A 12,475-nucleotide genomic window follows, 5' to 3' on the forward strand; every position below is an offset into this window, starting at 1 on the left:
CAAAAATGTCACGGTACACATTGTTGTTAGCCATATAAAATCCGTATCAGCTCTGTGCAATCGGGCGATAATCCGAAATATATGTCAGCATTTTACAATTGAAGTGAAAGTAAACACCGTAAAATTTTTAACGATGTTTGAGAGAGTCATGTATTTTAACATTAAAAATCAGGCGAAACATCAGATAAAAGGGGGCTACTTAAGGTTTTTCAATAGAATTCTGGTAAATTTTATTGAATACAAATATGTCTTATTCTTTCTCTTGGCTTTTTCTTACAGCACAGCACATTTCAGGACTGTTGATATTGTTTGAAAATAAGAAATGGCTTTATTTATTTCTATCTGTCGAATCTGTAATGTTATATTTAAATACCAGGAATTTAACATTTATTAATGCATTTGTATTTACTCAGATTTGTGTTTCTGTCGTCTGCTTAGAAGGCATCACTAAATCAACAGTACATTGTCTGAGTCTTGCTAATGATACCCTCTATCATTTGGTAGCTTTGTTTGCATTTTTGTGAAAGTAAACCCACATTATCCGGATATAAGGGCAAGTTTGAAATTCAAAATAATGTTTATATAACTGTGAACTTTAACCATGCAATCTAATAAATTAACGGATACCATTCGCACAATTTTTGTACGCTTTTGATTTTATACCGCTCTATGACAGCGTGCAGTCGAAATACCGTAAGAGAAACTTCCGCACTACTTTACCGTCAAATAAGTTCGGGTTATGCTGACAGCACATGCACACTGTATCCTACAATTACATACGCACTATTCACCAAAATATATCATATTCACATGCAGGGTGAAAACTAAAAACGGTCAAAAGAAAAAGTAACAATTGTTTTCGTACATTTGCATAAGAACAATAGTCCTGGCTTTTTGGCATACCAAAATAGATGTGTAATTCTGCACCAAAGGCGTTTGTTTAATTTTAGTTTATTTCTCTTTCATTAAACCTTATTTAACGAGGGCAGCCTGGTAAGCTTCAGTAAAGATGCTTATCTCCACAGGTCCCTCGATTGAACATACAAACTGACACAAAAGCAGAACTACATGTAACATGACAATCAAAGCTTAAACAAAACAATGCATTATAAGAGGTAGCCAGCAGTGAAATAGCACACAATAGATACATTACTGCACACAATTTTTTATTGAATTTATAAAAAGATGGTAATACATGTCTAATTAAATCTGATAAAAAAGTATTTATACTCTACGACAAAAACAATTGTCAACAAAATTAAAATTCGAAACATGAAATGATTATTTCATATAAACTTTAAGGTGAAAAGTTTTAAAACTACTTAATGAGATACTAGATTTTGATTTTTTATTTAAATCGACATTATTCCACTGATTGGCTCTTTACAGTAAAGCCTTTTCGATAAAAATCCGTATTTGTTACAGGAACTACTAACAAATTTTGCAACTTACATCTTGTAACCTTTGTTGATCATTTTCGGTTAAAAGGCTTGTAATTTAATGCGGCGCAATGTTATTTAAACTTTTCAAAACAATACAAATATTCTTATAAATTATTCTATCCTGTAATGGCATAATAGAAATTGTTTTAAATAAATCATCGGTCGAAACATTACACCTTGATTACACATAACTCTGACAGCCGGACGTTTCCTGAATCTTTATTTATGCAACTCATCAAAGTCGCAACATTCAGAGGTGGTACAATGAGGTCACCGAAGCTATTTTGTGATAGATGATTTTGACGTCAATTATACCATAAAATAGGTAGTTTATGAAATAATACAGACGTTGGATGACTGCAACCGTGATGAAGAGCTGTGCGGAGTGCGTTGCTCGTTTCAGTGTAACCTGTATCCTGACACTGCTCATTGCATCTTATCTGACATACCTTTACTGTGAGTAAGTGTCAGTTTATTTGTGTATGAGCGAATACTAGCTTCGATATGTCGCGTCTCGACTCAAGCTGCATCACACAAGCTTCTATAACCAGTTGTTATATATTTCTATCACTTTAATACCTTATTTGGCACAAGACCACTAATTAATTTCCCATAGGCCAGAAGCGTGGAGCGCAATGTTGCCATTTTAAAACATTCAGAGGCACGAATTTCCTTGACAGATGTTAGGGCCTTACCAGTTTGACTACTAATGTATTGTTCGTGTGAGACAGTCGGTGATGCAATGGTGCCCTCAGTGGTGTTTTTTGCAAAAATTTATGCCAATTGCTGTGATTTTCATGGTCCTTGCAACTCTATATACTACCGAGTAATGATAAAGCCATCTTTCATAACATCTGCATCTTGATTCAAGCACACAATTATATTTTTCCAAAATGACGTCAAATTAAATTTCAAACCAAATAAGCATTTCAGGCCCTGAAAAATGAATGTCCTGCACTATTTTCACCCAAAATATCCGGCTTCGTATTGAAATGAACTACTGGTGTTGTTGTTGTCCATCAAGTGGTTTGACATCTTCGTTTAAGTATTCCAAACACAATACTACAATGCGAACGACAGCTAGTAGAGCAAAACCAACAAGCAATACTGACTGCACATATTCAGCAAAGGTGTGTGGCTTCTTCGAAGGTCAATTAGGAAACACTGAGGGTAGTATCATTTTACCTTGATTTTAAAACGTTCAAGGTGTCTGAACGGATTGGAGCCATTAATATTTAAAGCTTTAGCTTTATTAATATCTAACTGGCACAGCGTGAGCTGACACGATGAAATATGTAGTAAATGTTATTGTTGTTTTACTTTGATTTTTGGCAAACTGAGGAAGCCGTCATAGTTCTCAGGAATCAGGATGCTTGAACAGAAAATCTTGTTAGATCATAAAGTTGTGATGCGCCCTAATATTTGAGCCATCGTGGTTTCATGTGTGTACGTGAGATAAGCATATTAATACGTTGAAATGTGCAGTTTTCTATCACTTGTCATGAAGACAACACTTCTCTAATAGTTGTCATGATCAGTCTTGAGGCAGATGTACATGACTACGAGAGAGATACTTCGAATCTTCGCCATGGTAGACCGTGCGTTTAAAATTATCTTGCATGTATTTCCCCGTTCATAGTCACGGCCGGTGGATTTCTATGTCGCGATCTCTTAATGAAACAACCAGGATGCTTTGTGCCCTATGTATGAGCCAGATATGAGAATCAGTAAGATATGAAAATAATCACATTTCACCAGAATGTTTGAATTGGGAGCATTTTATTGTTGATGTGTTAAGGATTATTGGAAAATGAAAATGGTATTTTTCCGTACTAGGACATTTCACCTGAATAATACGTTTTCGTACTTTGTATCTCATTACAGTCTAACACGGAAGGGTTTTTTACACTATTTAAGCTATAATGGTTTTCTAGCATAAACGTAAGGAACGAATAGACCGATATATATCGTATAAAATCCATAGATTCTGAATCACATGTCAAAATCTTTCAAAACAAAATAAAAGATAAATCTTAAATGCGATTTAAAAATCGAAGGAACTGTTTACAATGAACGAATGATCTAGAAGAAGTTGTGACGTCAACCGACGTTTCAGTTTCGTAGATACATTGTAAACTACAGAATCTTGAGACATGTTATATCGAGTCAACATAAATGAATATTTTTGTTTTGTTTTATTTTGTGTACACATTTCATATCAGCCGAGTTACGTCTTTAATGTATACAATGTAAATTCAGAAAATGAACGTATCTCTACTAAATTGTGATTTCTTAACAAATGTTGCATTCCCTTGTCATTTACTCTACAACGTGTGGAGCGGTCTCAGTCAGAAAAATGTATAAACTTAGCCGGCTATTGAACCCCTCTTTTTTGGGAAAGGAGATTTAGCCGAGCGGTTCTCTCTGTGGCCTCTCCGCTTGGCGACTGATGCCGTATGTTGTGGGTTCGAACCCGATTGAAAACTAGCTGTATTTATTGTACACTTGTTACACAGTGAGAGGCACTTTAGGCTTGTAACCTCTACTTTGACTACAATATTTCTGTCTATCAACGATTTTGCTACAAGATTAAGTTACCTGAATTCAAATCAATATGTAATTTTTTTATGATTACAACAGCATAACACAATTTTGAACATTTTGCGCATGTCCAGGTGTAAACAACGTAACGAGAGGCTCTCCGACAATTTTCGTAATTTTTTCCGTATTTGTCAAATCGAAGACTTGGTAACATGCCTTCAGTTTGTTCTAAGTGTAGCAGCAAGAGACACGTCTCACTTTATGGCGATATTAGGCTGTGCCGTACCTGTAACTTGAACAGAACTGCAAGTATGCAACCAGCACCGGAGGACAATGCTTCAAACATGGCGCCACAGACTGACACGGCTAAATGTAACAAAAGTGATATTACACTAATAACAGTGATGTCCTAATTGGAAGATATCAGTCACGATATTTCCACCTTGAAGCAAATCAAAACAGTTTCTCGACTTCCCTTGATTTATGAGCGATAAATTTGAAAATCTACTCTCCCGCACATCTGAACTGGAAAAAGCGAACAAAGAGCCGAAGCAAGCGAACTCGGAGTTACGTAATCGGATTGACATTCTGGAATCTGACGTGAGTCAACAAAATCAATACTCGCGTCGCAGCAATTGAGAAATCAGCGGAATACCCGAACGTGCTGATGAAAACACTGATGACATAGTACTTTCAGTTCTACAAAAAAATTCACCCTGATATCGAGATAACGGATATCGATATCACGCACCGCATCGGCAAAGTTCCTGACAATGATCGCGATCCAATATAGGCAATCAACATAGGCCGATAATCGTTGCTTTCACCAACCGTAGAATTCGGAATTCCATCTACGACCAACGCCGCAAACTGAAGGGATTTTCAACGAAAAATCTTGGTTATTCTACCGCGAACGGTATCTTCGTCAATGAGAACTTATGCCCTGCTACTCGTCAGCTACTTGGTAAAGTCAACATATCAAGAAAGAAGTCTGGCTATCGCTATCTATGGACACAGAACGGTAAAATATATATTAAGAAAGACCAGCAAGCGAGATCTATCGCGATCACAAGAGAAGATGACATTGCTAAATACTGTGCAAAATGAAATTGAAGCAATATTTTTACACTTGCGATGCAGGTTGATCCCAATTCTTTTGATGACTTGTTTACTGTTGTAAATTATGAGTTGGAGCCGTCCATTTTCAACCAAAAGTTTAGTTCTCTGTTAAACGAAAATTGTTTTTCTATTTCCCATTTCAATGCCCGTTCTCTCTCTAAAAGTATAGATGATGCCCGCCTTTTGTACAATCAGTGCATTACTGGTAATTTTCAAATTATAGGTGTCTCAAAAACATGGAGGATTGACAATCCATCCCTACTTGATATGCCTAATTATTCTTTTGAATTAAATTGTAGAACAAATGGCCGAGGAGGTGGTGTGTAGGTGCTTATATTCATTCTACGGTGAAATACAAATTGTTAGATTTCAGTGTCATACATTCAGAGTCATTTGGGTTGGAAATTTGTACTGCTAAAAATTCAATTATTGTTGGTGTTCTGTACCGTAGCCAGGTACTGATAAAGCAGAGTTTGAAAATAGTGTAGTTAATGTTTTGCATAAACTGAAACTTGATAAGAATCATTGTATACTTATGGGGTATTTCAACATTGATGTTGCCAAGTTAGATAAAAGTGCCAAACATTTTGTTTCTAAATTACAGTGTTTTCATCTCAAACAGTTAATTTCAACTCAGACTCGGGTGACAAGTATATCGAGCTCAATAATCGATCACATTTATACTAACATCAATTCTTGTCAATCTTTGCTGGCTCTATCATTTCAGATATCTCTGATCATTTTCCGGTGTTTTCTATTTTCGAAGATTTTAATATTAATGCCCCAGTGGTAAGATCTGTACGTGTACGAGATTTTAGATGTTATAACAAGGAAAGCTGTGTGTCTGACTTACAAAATGTAAACTGGGATGATATTTTGAATAACAATAGTGATGTTGAAACTGCATGTTTGTGGTATTTTCAATGATTTATTTACTCATGTTTGTGATCGTCATGCCCCTTTGAAGAACAAATTGGTGAAGTCTATGAGTAATAAGAAACTTTGATCACAAGGTCTGTGAAGAAGTCCATTCACACTAAGCACAAACTGTACAAGAAAGTTATCTTAGTCAGCACAAACCATGCACAGTTTCACATTACAATGCTTACAGAAATATCCTCACCAGTGTTCTAAGAAAAGAAAAGCAGAATTATTATGCAAATTTGTTCACTGTAAATCAGGGCAACAAAATGTGGAATGTTGTGAATGATCTCCTGGGAAAGAAACGTAGTCCTGATAAACTGCCAGATGACTGGAAGGTATTTGCCAATGGTAATGTAAAACACGTAACAGACCCAGCTGATGTGGTTCAGAATTTTAATGATTTTTTCGTTAGCATTGGTGAAAGATTTAGCGCGCAATATTCCACAAACCTCAAAAATTTTCATAATTATCTTGGCAAACCCCTCAAGCATTCGTTTTTTTCTTAAACCCGTCATAGCTGCTGATATTTATAATATTTTAGCTACACTGGACAGTAAGAAAGCTTGTGGGTGGGATATTTACCTCCGCGGCTGCTTATTGACGCACCCAGTATTATTTCTCAACCTTTGGCCCACATTGTCAACGTTTCTTTTTCAACTGGTGTGTTCCCTAGTCATTTAAAGATTGCAAAAGTTACACCCATTTTTAAGAAAGGCGATAGAGATTTTGTTGGAAATTATAGACCTGTATCAATCTTGCCCATTTTTAGCAAAGTATTGAAAAGATTATCAATGGGCAATTATATCGTATCTTGATAAATTTAACTATTCTGTACAATCATCAATATGGGTTCAGAAAGAAACACAGCACTAAGCTTACAATGATAAATTTAGTTAATTATCTTTTGCAAGAAATTGATAAGGGAAATTCGACTTTAGGGGTTTTATTGACTTTAGCAAAGCATTTGATACCATAAATCATTCTATTTTTATTATCTTCCAATTCATCCACGTTTTTTGATTTTCGTTTGTTTGCAGATGATTCAAACCTGTTTCACTACTTATTCAGCCGCTGAATGCATAGACCTCACAAATGTTTCACATCATTTAGACGATGTTCAGTTATGGTGTAACGCAAACAAATTAACTATAAATAGGGGAAAGACCAATTTTAGAGTATTTAGAGGACGTCAGACGAAATTAAATGTGTGTGGCTCTGTCTCAATCAGTGGTGAGCATATTGTGGAGGCCGACGTAGTTTCATTTGTTGGTATTTTGATAATAAACATCTTTCTTGGTCTGACCATATTGATAAAGTAAATAAGATCATAAGGAAGAAATGTGGTATTTTATTTAGGCTGAGACAAATCCTGCCACTACACATTTGGTTGTTATTTTATAATGCATTTATACTTCCTCACATAAGTTATGGTATCGAGATTTGGGGTAATACCTACCCAACGCACCTGAATTGTATTTTGACAGCTCAGAAGATGATTGGTCGAACAATACATTTTTAAAAAACAGACAGACCACTCAGCACCATTATTTATCCAGCTCAACATCCTAGACATTTTCAAGCTTCACAAAGTTTCCCTTGGCACTTTTATTCATAGTCATATTCATCAAAACTCGCCACACTCTATAGCAGACTATTTCAGTGATTATAAGCATGAACATAATACTAGAATGAGCCTTCAGACGCATCATGACCATATCATGCTAAGTCAAACTTAGGTCAATTTGCCATTTCTTTTTCAGGTGCAAATGTATGGAATAATATTCCAGTTCATATTAGACAAATTGTCTCACTGTACAAATTTAGGCAAAATTTCAAACGCCATCTTTTGTATGGAATTTGATTGGTTCTGTGACAGCTATGTGTACCTTTTGTTTGATAGACACCTTGCATGTTCTCCATAAGTTTTTATTTTGGTTTGTTTTGTTTGTAAATTCTTTTTTATTTCTTAAATGTATTCATTCTGTGAGCCCTCGATATGTATTTTTTCACCACAATTTTCACATGTCGGGGTTCAGGCTCGACTAGCTACCAGCTATGTCCTGTTTCCCCTTTGCCCAGATCATTTTGACTTATTCAAACTTGTTGCTGTCTTTGAAATTGTATGTAACTTTTTTTCTGGGTAATAAATATATTCTGCAATGACAAAATATTCTGATAACATGTTTGAAAGCATGAATTACAAAAGTTTGGCAAATACATAGCTTGAGTTATCTAATTATAATCACCTGTGCGACCGCCGATATATTTTTTATAATGAGTCCTGTTTTCAAAAAGAAATGGAGGGTCATTCTTCATCTTTAAATTTGGATTTATGAGCTGTTAAATCCAAAATACGGGGATGAACATTTTTTCTGTTATCAATTTCTTGCGCAACGAAGTCGAGATAGTATGCCTGCGAATACAGCCGATGGGAAAGGAGCTTAAGTGTAAGAACGTCAGTGATGTATAAAATTTGTAGGATATTTGAAACCCAGAACGAGGCAATGATTACAGTGAATAAACTAACCATCAACTGTACATTCCATCGGTTTCCGAAAATCATACAATAAATAGTAAAACAGATGTCTCGACTTCAGCACCACGGTTAATTATCTTTACGTAGTCTGAACATAATGTTCTATCCGGGCGTCTATTTGTAACACGTATTTTGTATTTCGCTCACTTAGATTTTGAGTCATCAACATAACAATTGATTATTACAAGTCAGACAAATATACAGTCAAAATGTTATTTTTACATAAATCTTTAACGTTAAATGACTCGGCATAAACGAAGTGCATGAAACACAAAATATATCAGCGTGTTTTTTCTTTTACCCCTACCTTCTCATAATGGGTTAGTTTCTTTGGAATCTTCGTCAATTCGACGAAGCTAGGTCTCCTCTTTGGATTTTTGTCCAAACAACTCAGCATTATAGAATAGCTTTGAAACGATGAATATTTTCCTTTTTAGACAATATTCACTTTATTTTTCTGAATTTTAATTGTTTTTGCACATACACGAACACTCGTCACTTAGTGAAAACATCATTGTAATTATCTGGTACAATTTAGAGACGTCCTATCATTGACGTAGCTGTTGAAATCGCTGCTCAAAACCTGGTAAATAATTCATGAGTTGTCACGAAATATGTAAATTATTAGTGCACATCGCCAAAAAGTCTGCGGCGTACAAACAACCTTTGGTATTGCCAACTAAAATACAGTTCCTGAAAATTGATAAGCGGTATTTCCATCGATATGCTTGAAATAAAGCGAATGTTTAGGTACAAGTAGTCATTACTATGCGATAGTTTTGGTATTCGGTAGCTTTCATGTGTTGCTGACATTACTTCTTGCCAAGACATTCTTTGGTACGGTTTGCGGTCAAGAAACATCACCGCATCAGACAACACGCTTTGTGTGTATATATGCTGATAATGTTAGAAACAGTGCACAAAGGTCACTTCATATGCTCACAAGGCCGCTGAGGGCGCAAAATGTGTGATCTTCTAGCTAAAGACATTTGTATTTACAGCTGATGATACGCAAATATTTTTTTATTAACCTATGGTTACAATTTCAAACAATTGCAAAAAAAATCCAAAAGACCAGGCACCACTTTTTATTGTAATATACCATTAAGTAGAGAATCAGTATCCATCCACGGAATTGGTAATTTATCCTCGATGAAAGCAATCGGTTTAGTTAGAGGTAAGTTGCTATAGAGATGAAGATACAGTGAATCACTTTTTCACAAAAACCGAGCCATAGGACTTACTGATCTAAACTTGTTATTGAGCTAATTGCTGTGCGGTGTCATTTCATAAAGAAATCCACGGAACGAGCAGCCATACTTACCGCCTTTATATGAGGCTTATGTTCCCGACGGAGTCTGTGTTTGTCAGGTCATTTTTTGACAACATGCGTGGCCCTCCCCTGGTAGATCTGCTGTTTCGTAAAAAAGTCTATTAGATTCCTTCCTTCCATAAAATCCACTATGGTTTAGAATTGTTTTTAAATTAGACATCTACGCAGTGCACACTGTTTAGATCGTTACACGAATATCCTGAGGTACAACCAGCCCAACTAGACAGCCTATTGTGCTGACAACAATAATAACATTAAATTTACGGGTAACATAATACAACAACATAGATATCATTTAGAATCTCTGGAAGGAAAATGGAATAATATTGTAGGTATATTTAGATATGTGTTGCCAACTTTCTGTGTCGACTCTTCCATATTACCAGTTCATTTCACTTCAGTCTCCTTTTTTTTCCCCTTTCAGATGTGCCCACTGACTATGATTTTTTTTGTTAACCAACGTACCAGATACATAGTCAATTTTATGCACCACGCGCTTGTCTCACTTCATTCATTCTTTCTGTCAATAATCCCCGTTATTGTCAAACCCCTCCTCTAGCCCGGGCGCCAATAGTCCCAACTGACGACACCCCACAGATTGCATCATAATACTTATTGTCTCTTGACCTTCGGCTTTCCTGTCTTTATTGTCCCTTCGTGCCTCGCACAGTCAATAAGTCCCAAAGCGACACGGCAACAATAGCACTAATATGTCATACGCCCACTGGTTAATTAAAGTGTGCCTGCATATGATGGCCAATGTAACTCTGAGTCATTTAACAGTAGCCGAGTTATATCATCTTGGGCTCTCGCCAGATTTTCTCTTGAAATTTTACATGATTTTTGCGATGGTCAATAGATCAGTTTAAAAACGCAGGCGATATGCAACCTTTTGCCTTATATGCTAAGTGTGTAACGTACTCGATGTCGTAGGTAACGGGTTCTTCTTATCGGCCAGAATAAAAGTAAAGGGCTGTCAATCATTTCGTATTTGCTTTACGTCATTGTGTACACAGTCCGTCTAGCCGCCGGTACTGTGCAAAGAGTCCAGGTTGAAGAATCCTGCAAAAACTCACTACTGCGCAGACTCAAAGCTACCTTGTCCAATCGCAAGAAAAACCTCTGCAAAATTCCAAATAGGCTTGAATAAAATACGTAAGACACAAGAGAAACTATTATGAATAATTTTGTTAATTTATCGACAGGAATTATGTTGCTGTTTTAGCGGATATGTCGTACGAAAAACATAATACTGAGATTTTACAAAACAGGAATTACAGTAAAAAGACATCTGTATCAACTGATAAATACCCCCACAATTACAACATTGACCCGTTGCTATACTCACTTCTGTAACAGTTTTTTTCTTCGGCTGCACTGCTTTATAAGTTATATATCTGAGCAATTATCAATTTCATGGAAATATTCATCGCTGAGTAATGATCACAACACCGATAAATACTGCTAACAGATCAGGGTATCTCAAATACTTAAAACCAGTCCATAGTTAAGCCCCACCCGCCAAATTTTGAACAAGATAAACATTACTTTGTGAACACACCACCGCTAAGTTGAGGAAAGACAGGAGGGTCTATTGCAAAAAAGGAGAACGTAAACGCCAACAAAGTATAGAATAAAGCACAAGATGAAACGGCAAATATGAGCAGTAAAGGGCATAGAACTAGTGCCCTCGCAGATCTCAAACTAAGTACTATCAAAACTTACAATACATAACAGTCAAAATAGAAGTAGCAAACTAACCTACAATAAAATGAGCAAAATATATGGGAGAGGGTCCCTTCAGTCAAGCAACCGAGCAACGGTCATTGGTGACATTGGGGTCAAGGTCTGAATGACCTTGATGATGAATCCATCCTGAGAGGCCGCATGTGGGAAAAAAGTGGAATTCCGAGAAATGGGGTCAGGATGGAATCCAAAGCCCAAACGAAGGAAGTATGACTGAAGTGACCCCCAAAAGGAGGGAAGAAATTGAGAATGATGTTAGTAAAGGGGTTCTCGCACCCAGGGGAACACCGCGGTGGTGATACGGCCTGGGGGAGGGGGGTCCTGGGGGACAGGTAAACTGTACGAGCCCAGGTGGAAAAATGATGAAACGGAGACGAGGTTCTCGCACCCAAGGGATCACCGCGTGGTGATACGGCTTGGGGGAGGGGGTCCCGGGGGACAGGTAAACTGTGCGAGCCCGGGTGGAAACATGGAACGAAGACAAGGTTCTCGCGCCCAAGGGATCACCGTGGTGATGATACGGCTTGGGGGGAGGGGGTCCCGGGGGACAGGTAAACTGTGCGAGCCCGGGTGGAAACAACGTACATGTAGAAACGTTAGGTGACAGAACACAGACGTGAAACACGACGAGACATGTAACGTGTGAGTCATTATGCAATGGAATGAGGCTGACTTGCAATGACGAATAGGCAGCCGTTAAAAAGTGTTTGAGTGTGCACCCAGTAAGTCCAGATGGCAAAACGCAGACATGAAACACAACAAGACGTGTAAACGTGTGAGTCTGTTGATGCGGTGAAATAAGGCCGACTTGAAGTGACGACATAGACCGCAGTA

This window comes from Ptychodera flava, chromosome 3 (genome assembly GCF_041260155.1).
Source record: "Ptychodera flava strain L36383 chromosome 3, AS_Pfla_20210202, whole genome shotgun sequence".
Classification (NCBI taxonomy): Eukaryota; Metazoa; Hemichordata; class Enteropneusta; family Ptychoderidae; genus Ptychodera; species Ptychodera flava.